Genomic DNA, 12842 nt, shown 5'->3' on the forward strand with positions numbered 1-12842 from the left:
GACTTGTAGCATTGATTGGGTCATTTCTGGATCAAGTGTTCAAGGCTCCATCCAGCTCTGCGCAGCAGTGACCCTTCTCAGTAAATGTGTTGTCTATTCCCTGTCCAGGTGTTGGGATTGCATATTGATCCTCTTCATGGGGACTCACATTTTCCTGACAAGATGCTTTTATCCTTTATTTCTGCTCTACTCTCCCACCCAGATGTGATAACTATTTTTACCAGGGATAAAAACATTCCACATTTATAAACCACTCTCAGAAACAGTACTTGAAGGAAGAAAACCATGAGAGAGGGTAAAGGGACTGCCTGTTTTCCTAAGGTGTTTCTAGCACTTTTTTTCTTTACCACTCTGCTAAGAACTATGAGGAATCTAGCTGTTTAAAATTTATCAGTGGAATTTGTTTTAGCATATATAAACAAGAGAACATAGAAGTCTTGAAGTGTTTTCTGAAATTGGACAGAGTAGATTTAGAGAATTTGATCTTTTAATTAATGTAATTTAGTTTTTTTTCTACTTACTGAATTGTAGACATCAGATTTACAGAGGCTATCTTCTGACCAAGACCAAAGTGTTCTCCTGTACCCCTGCTTTCTGTGAGGAGGTGAGGAAACTTGAGCTGGTGTGCAACCTTGTCCTTGGGATACATGAGAAATGGGTGGCAGTGCACTTACGGCAGAGTCTTGGCCAGGTGGGCTTCACCTTGCCTCACAGCCACCTGTTGGCTCTTGCCTCACTTGAAGACACAGGTGCAGGTGGCATTTTCTGGCCATCTGCTATTTGCTGATTTCTTCTTCTAAGAACAAAGTTGGGTAGCTGAAAATTTCTGTGCAGTTAGCATATGATTCTGAACCTCTCAAACCTCAGTTATTTGAAAAAGGCAGGAAATTAGTTAATTCTGAGTAGTCAGTTTCCCAGAGAGCAATTCTTTAAGCACCAGAAGTTTATCTGATAACTTTTATGGGGAGAGTAGTTTCAGATTCTTTTGTCATCTATAATGGGGCAGAAAATTTTAATTACGTTTTATTGATAGTTCAATACTAACTTTTTTGTTTGCTTTCTATTTTTAATGGAGTCTTTTACTTTTATTTTTTTAAGACTTTATTTATTTATTTTTAGCAGGAGGAGAAGGAAGAGAAAGAGAGGGAGAGAACCATCAATGTGTGGTTGCCTCTTCCGCACCCCCATACTGGGGACCTGGCCTGAAACCAGGCATGTGCCATGACTGAGAATTGAACCAGCAACCCTTTGGTTTGCAGGCCACACCTCAGTCCACTGAGCCACACCAGTCAGGGCTGTTTTCTATGTTTTATTTTTTATTTTTATTATTTTTTATTGTTGAAACTATTATAGATGTCCCTGTTTCCCCATCCCCCTTTGCTTGCCTCCACCCAAACTCTACCCCCAATCCCCCTGGCTATCAGGACATTATTCTCTGTTTCCCTAAATTGTTCATATATGTTATTTGGCTAATCCCTTCACCTACTCTTTAAAAACAATTACTGTATTTTTTCCATCTCCATTTAATCCCCTTACCCTTATACCTCTTCCCCACCTCAATCACCCCACTGTTGTCTCTACTGCCTTTTTAATATTGTTTTCCAGATGAGTAGTTAGCCTAGCAGACTTAAATAGTGGGACACCAAGAATAAATAGTGGGACATCAAGAGTTGAACATAGATATAATAGTGACATTGGAGTTGTTTGGTTGAAAAAGTGTTTGAAGGTGCTTTCCTTTGGTTTATTTGCATTATTTTCAAAGGAGAAATAGAGCACATGCAACCTTTAAAGATTTGTAGTTCTAGTTTAAGTATCAAAAGATTTTGTCTATAGTAAGATTATATTATAAAATAGTTTGATTCAGATAAATATTAAAAGAAAGAGTGAAGATATCCTGTCTGCCCAATTATACTACTCATATCTCTTTTAATGCCAAATAATACTATTTCAGCAGAGTGTTTTTCTGTGGTAGTTTCTCATACACAGTGATAGTATCGTTTGTCCTGAGGTTAAAAAAAAGTAATAGAAACCACATATTGTGACTGTGAATCCTGAATTTGTATTGTTCTGTATTATATAGATAGCTGTCTTTGGGCCACGAGTTCTGTTTTTTTCTAGTTGTGTGTCTCATTATAGGTATGTCTACATTGAACTGCCAGACAGATGCTAGTTCATGCACACACACAAACATTCTCACACTCACTCATTTCTGGGGGGTCTTTTTAGAGCTTTGGGTCTGAAGGACATTCTAATTATGAGCACAGAGTATGTGCAAACACTCAACATCCATAGTCATTAAGAGCCCAGCTGAGGAGGGTATGGTAAAGTGTGGTTAAAACTTCCTTTCTGATTGTGAGCTACTAGATTGATTTCTGGAGCTCTTAGCTTGGAAAACAGCCCTAGAAACTATATGACATCCCTCTTCCTGCTCTTGTTGCCTATTCCCCCTGCCCTTCTTCCACCCCCCATTCTCTTCTAAATAGGTCTGCTCTTTAGAATTCTTATATTGGTCCTACCTGGTGTGTCTGCCATGTGGTTGCTGCCAGTCAGCTACTCTCATCCCAAATTTCTTTTTTGACATGTCTTTTGACTTGTTTATGCCTTTTAAATAAAAGTGTATGTGCTGATACTTTTACTGAATAAATGTGGTTTTCATTGTTTTAGAGCACTTGTGAGAAACTTATTTTCGTATTTTCTAAGTTTAAGAAGTGGCTTGATTTGTTGATCTCTTACAGTAATGTGTATTTTATTCAGGAGAGCTGACTGCTCATGGCTGAATCACATCTATATCCTGTCTTCTGGAACGTTAATTTTGTGGGATTACTTTTCTAACTGCAGGATGAGAGCTTGATCTACAAATGCTGTTTTGGGAATCTTGTAAATTTTGAACTATGCCTTTAACTAGAAGTATTTATTTAGGGAAATTTAAATTCAGATTAAAACTAAATTACATTTTACGTCTGTGAACACTACAGAACTTTGGGGGAAAAATTTAGGGCAAATGTGGACCTGTGTCCTTAAGTTTTTTTTTCCCCCTCTTCTCTTGACTTAGGTAGTTTGATATTTAGATCCATTTCATCTTGTATTTTTTTCTTTCCCTATTTTTTTAATAGAAACTTGAGATTTCCAGTGTAGGGAGTATGTTGCTGAAACATAGGCAATATTGAGGAATCCAGGTTTACAGGGTTATTAGCAAGTATGTTAGGTAAATAAAAAAATTATGTCCTTATGTCCCCTCCTTTCCCCCTCAAACACATTTTGAGGTTGGCATCCTAGGTAGAATTAACTGAGAGTTTAGGATGAGACCAGGAGAGAAACCTGAAGGCTTGTCTTGGGGCTGCTTTTGTGTACACATTCTTGGTAAAGACTGGTGTACCTTTCTACTGGGTTTGGGAAGGTGAGAGTGATGTATCTGTTCCCCATACCAGGGGTAGGCATTGCAAGGATGGAATAATTAAAGACTTTTTTAAAGGAACAGATATTTCTACTTTTTCATTAGAGAAAGTATACACTGCAAGTCACCACAAATTAAACAGCTCAGATGGTACATAAGATTAAATGCTGTATTCTAACAGCCTTATCTAATCCTTCTTCCAAGGGATTTTTTTTCCTTCTAAGCCCTTGGTAAAGTATTAGGAAAGTTGTCTGAGGCAATATACTAACCAACAAACAAAAAAGTCCCAAAATATCACTTCATTACTAGCTGTGCTTGATGGAGATACTAAGGAGGTAAATTGCTTGGACCCATGGCACCTCATTGTGTGATTCTAGTGGAAAATGCTTTGGAGGCACTTGAGAAAGTAGGAGTGATGATTAATCGTACTGTCAAAGCTCAGGGTAGTTATTTTTTGGAGAAGCAGAGGACTTTTAATTTTTTTTTAGTGCATGTAAGTTTTTAGATCGTGTGTATATTTCAAAGGAGCAGCCACAACCTGAGTCTTTGGTGTAAAACACAGCATTTTAGTATTTTATGGGGTTTTCCAGAGAAAGTTGGTGAGTACTGGATATAAATAACATATCTTGCTTTTTTGCTTTCGAAGAACCATCTAGAGTACAGTAAGTGAAGCTGTCCAAAGCAGGGAAGCACTTGAAATAGATTTCCACTTACACACCTTAAAAAATCATGTGTCTGACTGTGTATATGGAAGTAACAAATGCTTCTGGTAATTATCTTTTAAAAAACAAGCAAGCATAAGAACAAAAACGTTCCCACTGTTCTGCTTTAGGATTGAAATCAGTCAATTGCTGTCAGATAACAAATTTACTGAAGAGCTTTCATGTGTCCATTTAATTTCTACTTACCATTTTTTGTCTCTGAACTTGGAATATAGAAATTGGCTTTTAGAAATAAAAAGTGAAGAGACAAGTTCAGGGTCAGCAAGATAATCTCAAAGGGAATGGGATCCAGATAATGTCATCCTCTGTAGTCCCTCCCTGTCCTCAGACTGGGAAACTCTGTGGACTGGCACTGATGCCTGCTGCTGGGAGGGCAGTTGCCTTTCTAGGTTTTTTTTTTTTGTTGTTGTTGGAAAGTCTGATTTTAATAACAGCTTTTTAGTTGTGAAGTAGCATTTCTTTGAAAAATTCAGTGTTCCACAATTGTGCATACATACATTCTTACTAGGTTGAAGAGCATGAAGTCACCTGAGAAAGGAAAAACTTCAGAAGTTTGTAAACTTTCAGTGGAATATATTTAAAAAGATACTAATTTTGTGGAAATGCACTTTCTCTTTCCTGAATTAGAGAGAGATTCTCACTGGCTTCCTAGTCTCAGCTTGGTGATCCAGAAAACAAATAGTTTAATGCCTGGAGTGACATGTCTCATCTGCAGAGTAGGGCTCAGGCAAAAGACCAGAATGGTGATTCCTTAAGGTCCCTTAAATTATTTAGGAAATACTTATTGGGTACCTACAGAGTATGAGGCACTATGCTATCTCAAAGGAAATCCATGGAACAGGTAGTGGGGTAGTGAAAGTGGGCATGAAATGAACAACTCCTAGATCAGTGATTATGTGACATGTAGATTGAGGGACTGTTAGGAAGTGCCAAAGCTGAAACCAAGAGTGGTTTTATTTAAAGAAAGGTCAGTTGTCCTTAGTTGGAACCTGACTACAAGCAGCTGGAGATAGAGCTGACTAGAAGTAGACTGGAAGCTCTGATGGCGTTGACTGTGTGTGCTGTGCTATTCTGGTTGGGTGCCCGGGGTATGTGTACATGTGAACCTGCTGTGTAAGCTATTGTCATAATGCAGGTGTGGCTGTGATTCTCCAGGTTGGCCAGTGCTAGTCAGTCTTGTTACTTCTATCCAGGTCACTTTTGAAGGACCCCCTCTTCCTGAGTGGCAGGCCAGTTAGCTTTCAGATGACAGACATTTTTTTTTGTAGAAAAAAAAATGTTTTTGGTTGATTTGAGGCTTGATGTACATACAGCCTGGGGAAAAACATTCATATCTTCAAGGATAGTTCTAGTCAGAGAGATTGTCTGGTTGTCATAAAAGTTGAGATACTTGTGTTGAACTTTGCTTTGGAGTGAAAAGTTTACAATCTCTAGAGCTCTAAATCCACATGGGTAAAAGGGTTTTCTTGTTATAAGTCTTTAGACAGCTATCTGGGAAGTGTCTGCATGGGTGGTGGACCATGTTGGTTGCCTGTGGGAAGGACCCACCAGCTGGAGGGACTGGGCTAGGCATTTACAGGCCAGGTTCTCATTCGAAGAGTCTTTGGGTCCTTGACAACCTCTTAAGTTTCAGTGGAGATGAAAACACCTGAGCTGTGTGCTTTTGAGGATGAATGGGGTCGGGGGGGCGGGGCGGGCGGGGGACCAGGGAAGAGCTTTGTCAGCAGCATCAGTGTGTGAATGTGAGCATCACTATCTGGCTAGCCTCTGCACCGTCCTGGGGTTTTTGGTCATGGTAGTTCTCATCATCACAAGAGCACAGTGGTAACCTCTTGGTTCTGGGCCTAGCAATCTGGGTTATGTTCATGTGTAATTTTAGGTCTTTAAATAGCACAGGTGCAAAGCATATTTCTGAGAAATAACCCATAGCTTGGAGGGGTTGTGAGGATGATACCATTTGTCAGACTTAAGAGGACTGTGGTTAGGACACCATCCAAAGTGTTTGTTCTGACTCTTGTCCTCTCTTAGTGCACACCAGCCCCTTGGCTTGGTACTTCTGTGATGAGTATTTCTCAAAGCACATTCCTTTCTTTTTCATGTTCCTACTTGTAGAACGTGGGAGAAATGGTCAATGGAATAGGTGAGTCATCTTTTTTCTTTTTCCAGTGTCTTTTTTTTTAATGTTCTTTCTTACTTAGCTCCTCCAAAATGGGCTAGGAGGGAATTGGGTAAAATTTGGGCAATGAGGGTTGGAGAGGAGAGGAGAGGTGGGCACATTTATAACCGATTCAAAAAGCACCCTTTAAATTGTTCTTGATACACTTAATTATTGAACCTCTAACACAGTCACGTGTGGATCTTGACTATGGTATGGACAGTGTGTCACACTGGTGGGCTGTATGTGTCATACATGTGGGCTGCTTTCCTTTTACACTGGATTCTGCCTCAGTTTGGTCCCAAATGAGCCAGCACAGGGGGAGGTGGCACTATTTTGTTCCTTGTCAGTGCGCTACAGTTTATTGTCCACTCACACTCCGCATAGGATATATAACCTCAGGGTCTGGAAAGGGAGTTATGTGGTGGTTCCTTAGAGAATGGTACTTTCCAAACTTTATGGTGTTTAGTTCCCTGTTTGTTTTTCCTTCTGAATTTCCCTTCCAGGGTTGTAAAGTAGATTGAAATTAATTTTATATTGAAATTGAAAATTTTATGACATGCCTAAGGATAAATGAAATTATGCCACAGTATTGGAAACCTGGTCTGAGCATAAAAGATTACTTGAACGTCAATGAAAATAAAATAGGGTGGGAATCATATGGCCACACCAGTTTACAGTTCTTAGGCTGTGTTCACAGTGTACCAGTGTTTTTGAACAGTTAGTTCATCAGTAATTCATGTTCTTATCTGAAAGGTGACATTATCTCAGTTCAGCTGCCCATTGGTTTATTCTTGGCTCAGGAGAGAATGCCACTCCTTATATCAACTTACATTTTCTGATAAAACACCCAGCCCATCTTCTGGTCATCAAGATTGACAAGCTCATATCTTTCTTATACCAGAAGGCTCTTAACATTAGGAAGTTACAAAATAAAGGAGGGAAAGAAACGATGGTGTTTTATAGTACACTGAGCCAGGCCCTGTGCTAGTGCTTTCACCTGCAAGGATTAGTTTAGCTAATGTAATATTACCATTTTGTTGAAGAGAAAAATGGAGACTGAGCAAGGTAAAGTTACCTGTCTATGGTCATGAGCTTGAAAGTGTTGAGTTGGAATTCAAGCTCATCCCACCAAACTGTACGAAGAGTTTTACTGGTCATGGGCAGATCACTATCTCTGCCAGCCAGTGTCCCATGTAAACTTAGGAAACCATATTCGTTTCAGGAAAACCAGTTCTAGTTCTGCTGGTGCCAGGCTCCACCTGCATGGAGCACTGACAGCCTTTCAAAGTCATGGCATTGGTGGCAGCAGCAGACTATACAATAATGCCAGACCTGTGCTTGGTGCAGAGGGAAGGATGCAAATAAAAATAGCCAGTATTTGTTGCATGTTGTATGCGTGCCAGGAGTCACTAGCTCCAGGAGTGGAACATGTTTATACAACACTATCTCATTTAATCTTTTAAATTACTGTCATGAGGCAAGCACTGTGATTATTTTCATTTTTAAGATGTTAAACCTGAGGTTTACAGATGTTTTTGCCATTTGCCCAAGATTGTATAGAGCTAGTCAGTGGCACAGCTATGATTTGACTTTCTTGCTAAGCTTAACAACCTTCCCAAATTTGCCTTTGATTAAAACAGTTAGTTAATTTTCTACAGTGTGTTCCCCCTCCCCATAACATACCTTTCCAAAGAAAATTTTTGTTTGAAATAGGACAGTTTTTGAAATGTGCTGTTGGCCATTTTGAATCTAAACACTCTCATTGAGCTGCTTAAAGGAGAATGGAAGTGCATTTATGCCCTGGAGGACCTAGCAAAATGGTGTAGATACTATACTGTCTTTTCTGTTGAGGTCCTAGAGTCTGAGAAATTAGATCAGTTGGCATTTTAAGGTACATGTATGTAACTCTGATTATGAAACAATGATGTAGATTTTAACAAGTGTGTGCACCACTTTTGGCTGTCAGACATTTTTGTTTATTTTTGTTTGCAAGGATCCAGTGAGTTGTTCAATCCAAATATACAACTACAGGATACTCAGTGAAAACATGTCCAAGCTCCAGTCTAAAAGGTTGTCTGTTCCAAGCAATGCTCATTATAGAAATTGCCAACACACTAAGGAATTTTGGTGATTGCTGTGGATTTAGTCAGTCATGCAACTTTTGGACAGTTACATCAACCTTTTGTGGTTTAAAGAGTTAAGGGTCATTCACAGCAAGATGGCTTAACTCTTTAAACCACAACCTGTTGCGGCAAAGGTTCTTGTGTGCATCTTAGCTCCTGCTAAGCTCCTGCTTAGGGGAGATTTGCCTGGGGGCCTTATAGGAGCCACTGAAGCACAGCCCCCAGAAGTGTGTCAGCCAGCCCTTTTGGGGTGGTGTTAGTGGTATCTTTATTATTAGTTCCTATTTCCATTGAAACGAAGAGGAGGGGATGATTGACCAGCCAAATTGTATATGGCACTCTATTTATTTATTTATTTTTAATATATTTTATTGATTATGCTGTTACAATTGTCCCATTTTCCCCCTTCACTCCCCTCCACCCTGCACACCCCCTCCCATCCACATTCCCCCCCTTTAGTTCATGTCCATGTGTCATAAGTTCTTTAGCTTCTACATTTCCCACACTATTCCTGCCCTCCCCCTATTTTCTACCTATTGTTCATGCTACTTATTCTCTATATCTTTTCCCCCTCTCTCCTCCTCCCACTTCCCTGTTGCTAACCCTCCATATGATCTCCATTTCTGTGGTTCCGCTCCTGTTCTATTTGTTTGCTTAGTTTGCTTTTGTTTTAGGTATGGTTGTTACTAACTGAGTTTGATGTCTTTTTTTTTTACTGTTCATATTTTTTATCTTCTTTTTCTTAGATAAGTCCCTTTAACATTTCATATAATAAGGGCTTGGTGATGATGAACTCCTTTAACTTGGCCTTATCTAAGAAGCACTTTATCTGCCCTTCCATTCTAAATGAAAGCTTTGCTGGATAGAGCAATCTTGGATATAGGTCCTTGTCTTTCATGACTTGGAACACTTCTTTCCAGCCCCTTCTTGCCTGCAAGTTCTCTTTTGAGAAATCAGCTGACAGTCTGGTGGGAACTCCTTTGTAGGTAGCTGTCCCCTTATCTCTTGCTGCTTCTAGAATTCTCTCCTTCATTTTTACCTTGGCTAATGTAATTATGATGTGCGTTGGTGTGTTCCTCCTTGGGTCCAACCTCTTTGGGACTCTCTGAGCTTTCTGGACTTCCTGGAAGTCTATTTGCCTTGCCAGATTGGGGAAGTTCTCCTTTATTCTTTGTTCAAATAACTTTTCCACCTATTGTTTTTCCTCTTCCCCTTCTGGTATCCCTGTAATTCGGATGTTGGAACGTTTAAAGATGTCCTGGAGGTTCCTAAGCCTCTCCTCATTTTTTTTGAATTCTTGTTTTTTCATTCTTTTCTGTTTGGTTGTTCCTTTCCTCCTTCTGGTCCCTTCCATTGATTTGAAACCCAGTTTTCTTTCCATCACTACTGGTTCCCTGTGCATTTTCCTTCATTTCTCTTATTGTAGTCTGCATTTGTTCATCTAATTTATGACCAAAGTCCACCAATTCTGTGAGCATCCTGATCACCAGTGCTTTCAACTGTGTATCTGATAGGTTGGCTATTTCTTGGTTGCTTAAAAAAACTGGCTCTGGGGCTTTTAACTCTGTTTGAGCCATTTATTTTATTTTATTTTATTTTATTTTATTTATTTTATTTATTTTTTTTCCTTTGGTCTGGTCATGCCTGTTACATAGAGGGGCGGAACCTTAAGTGTTCACCAGGGTGGAGCAACCCAGTTGCTGGGTTGTGATATTGTATGTGGGGATGGGGTCTGAGAGGGAATAATGGTGCCTGCTCTGCTCTCCCTAAGACTTTGGGCCCTTTTGGTGCTGGCTCCCGGGTGGGTGGGTTTGTGTACTTTCTCGGACTCTGTGGGTTCCCCAATGAGGCCTCCTGTGAGGCTGACAGAATCTCCCGGCCTCAACTCCCACAGGTGTTTTCAGTCAGTGCCTTTAGGCTTTGTTTCCGGGCAGGCGCTAGGTCCCTGGGTTGCGTGGTCTGTGTTGCTGCCCATTTTCGCTTAGTTTGTCTGCACACGAATGTGTGGCTGCAGACAGCCAGCTGCCTTGCGCGCCTCACTGGGTCTGTTCATTGCCTCCCGCGCCCCAGGTCTGCCACCAGTCCCTCAGCTGCCCCTACGCTTCTGGGGTCCGCCAACTGCCTGAATTGACTTCTAGTTAAGCATTCAGTAAATGGTGTTGTTATGACTAAGGTGGTGTCATTTGGCACCAGGGTTATGTGTCCCACTTTTCTAGACGCTTCCTCACTTTAAATGTCTGAGAGAAATCCTCTCAGAATGTGGAATCTGGCAAATCACCACACCTTGATACAATGCTGAATCTACTGGCTTCCTGTGGTGATGAACCCAAACTTGGCACAGGGAGACTGGCACAGGTAGCACAGTGGGGCATGTCCCTGCCACTATTTCCCTCTGGGCAGTTGCTTTCCTTGCAGTGACTCGAATTCCTGGGATTTAGAATGCCTGAGGAGTTTTCAAAGGAGTTCCTTTTGACTAGAACCCTGGTCTAGCCCAGGCTCTGACTACCATTGGGGTTGGAGTACAGAAGTACTTTGTACGTCTGCTAAGTTATCAGCTCTTGTGGAGGTGACACAGCTAAAGATGCGTTTGGGGAGACTGTTAAGGGCATGGCCATCCAGATAGGAGCACTTTAACAAAAGCCTGGCAGTGAATGGAATTTCCTCATTTTTAAATTTCTGTGAAGAAACTCTAAACATGGGCTGGGCAAAGCCTTCCCATGTCTCACTGGGGGCCAGTGGAGTGTGTGAGGCTCTGACTTCATGAAACCTCCTCCCCTCAGCTTAAAATAATTGGAACTGGGAGAAGAGAGGATTAGGGAAGCAAGAGTCTGCTGCTCTACTAGTTCCCTGCAGCTGGTTTGTTCTGGTTTGGGCTGGTTCCTGCTCATTTGGGCTGGTTTGGGCTGGAATGTTATGCAGAATTTGGGTAGCTGCCATTTGTGGAAACAGAACATCTGAGCAACAATTGATACGTGGCTAGATGGGTTCCTCATAGCAGCCTTTCTGTCTGTCTTCTGAGGATATAAAGCCAGAATAGCAAAATGACTGAGGGCCTGTAGTCTGCAGCCCTGTGCTACCACTCAGTAGTTGCATGACCTGGCAGTAGCAGTAAATCCACTGTATTTGTTACTCCCGAACTCTAGGGACTTGCAAAGCAGAACTTTGGTAACTCTTGCACTTGACTACCACTGCATAGTGGATAAAGGCTCTGTTCTTAGGCCTGGTTGTCGACTTGGAGAGTTGTTCACAGGAGAACTACTTTGTAGACATTCATGTGTTTTGTAGTTGTTTTTCAGCACTCCCCCATCAGTCTGTAGCTTTCAAGCTTCTTAGATGTTGTTGTTAAGTGGCAGTATGTTGTTTTCAAGTACAGTTTAGGAGGGTAACTTCATGGGGGCAACTGGCCTATATCCATACCTGGGAAAGGAAGAGTCCTACCTGTCTGCCTCAAGGGCGTGTTGGGGAGAGTTTTGCACTGAAGAAGTGAGTCAGCTCATGGGTCATATTTCATCTCCTCCATTTGATTGTATTTCCTGTGAAAAATTTGTATCTCACTGAGTTTATTTCTGGATGCTCTGTTGAAGCAGAGGATTGCTCTGGTGGACTTGTCAGGAAGTCTCTGACGAGAGAGGACCTGGGAGATTTGGAGGTTGTACTGTTACTGGGGAGAGACCCAAGTGAAGGCCCCCGTCCACCAGCTTGTTCCTCAGTTCTTGTCTTGCTTGTAAGAGATGAATTCAAGCAAGAGACAAACATGTATAGTAGAAATGAGATAGCAAGTTTATTTATGAAACATATATGAGCACAAAACTATAGGCAGGCGCTCAGATAGTCTGAACACCCCATGTATAGAGGAAATAAAGTTGTTCAGTGAGTTCTATACACTTGAGCTAAGGTTACAAGTGGGCACTCAGCTTATCTGAGTGCACCAACTATTGGGGTTAGGTACCTTCTTCCCCTTCTAAATCTTGGGAATAATGTGCAGCTACATAGGCTTTCTTTCTCAGCTGGTAAAGGCTCTTTGTCCTACTTAGTGAAATTGTTACAGAGGCTCTCTTTCCCAGCACAGTGTCTTAGGGACTCCCCTCCTCCTGTGCTATTCCTGCTTGTGATATTCAGAATTACCTGGCAATCTTATTTGGACCAGGCTTAGGACTGCTGAGTCAATGGGTGAGACAAGTCTTTCTCTCCCTCCCTGCCTAAGTTTACTACCTATACTACTTGCCAGTACCTCCTATTTGAGATTGTGCATAAAAGTTGTATTTACAAATCACTAAATTGATCCATCACACAAGCATCTACCACTCACTATTCAGTCTTCATTGGCCTCCTGATTATTCATTGAAAAACCATTTACCTGGGTGCTTGCTGTGTGTAGGCACTGGGTCAGGTGCTGGGCGTGTTACTTTTCCTGCCTCTAACTTAGAACCTAATAATTAGTGATT

The 12842-nt window shown here is 41.2% G+C and overlaps 1 protein-coding gene across 42 annotated transcripts in view; it reads left to right on the forward strand.

Moving 5' to 3' along the window:
• Positions 1-12842, forward strand: part of MAP4K4 (mitogen-activated protein kinase kinase kinase kinase 4) — a 198302-nt gene that overhangs the window by 56442 nt on the left and 129018 nt on the right. Inside the window, exon 3 of one of the 42 annotated variants that reach the window (XM_045827879.1) lies at positions 6229-6256. The exons of the other annotated variants lie outside the window; for them this stretch is intronic. The gene's annotated coding sequence lies outside the window, so the exon portion shown is untranslated. The remainder of the gene's footprint in view (positions 1-6228; positions 6257-12842) is intronic. 42 annotated transcript variants of the gene reach the window in all.

The sequence above is a fragment of the Phyllostomus hastatus genome, unplaced genomic scaffold (genome assembly GCF_019186645.2).
Source record: "Phyllostomus hastatus isolate PE091 unplaced genomic scaffold, TTU_PhHast_1.1 phas_scaffold_78, whole genome shotgun sequence".
NCBI lineage: Eukaryota > Metazoa > Chordata > Mammalia > Chiroptera > Phyllostomidae > Phyllostomus > Phyllostomus hastatus.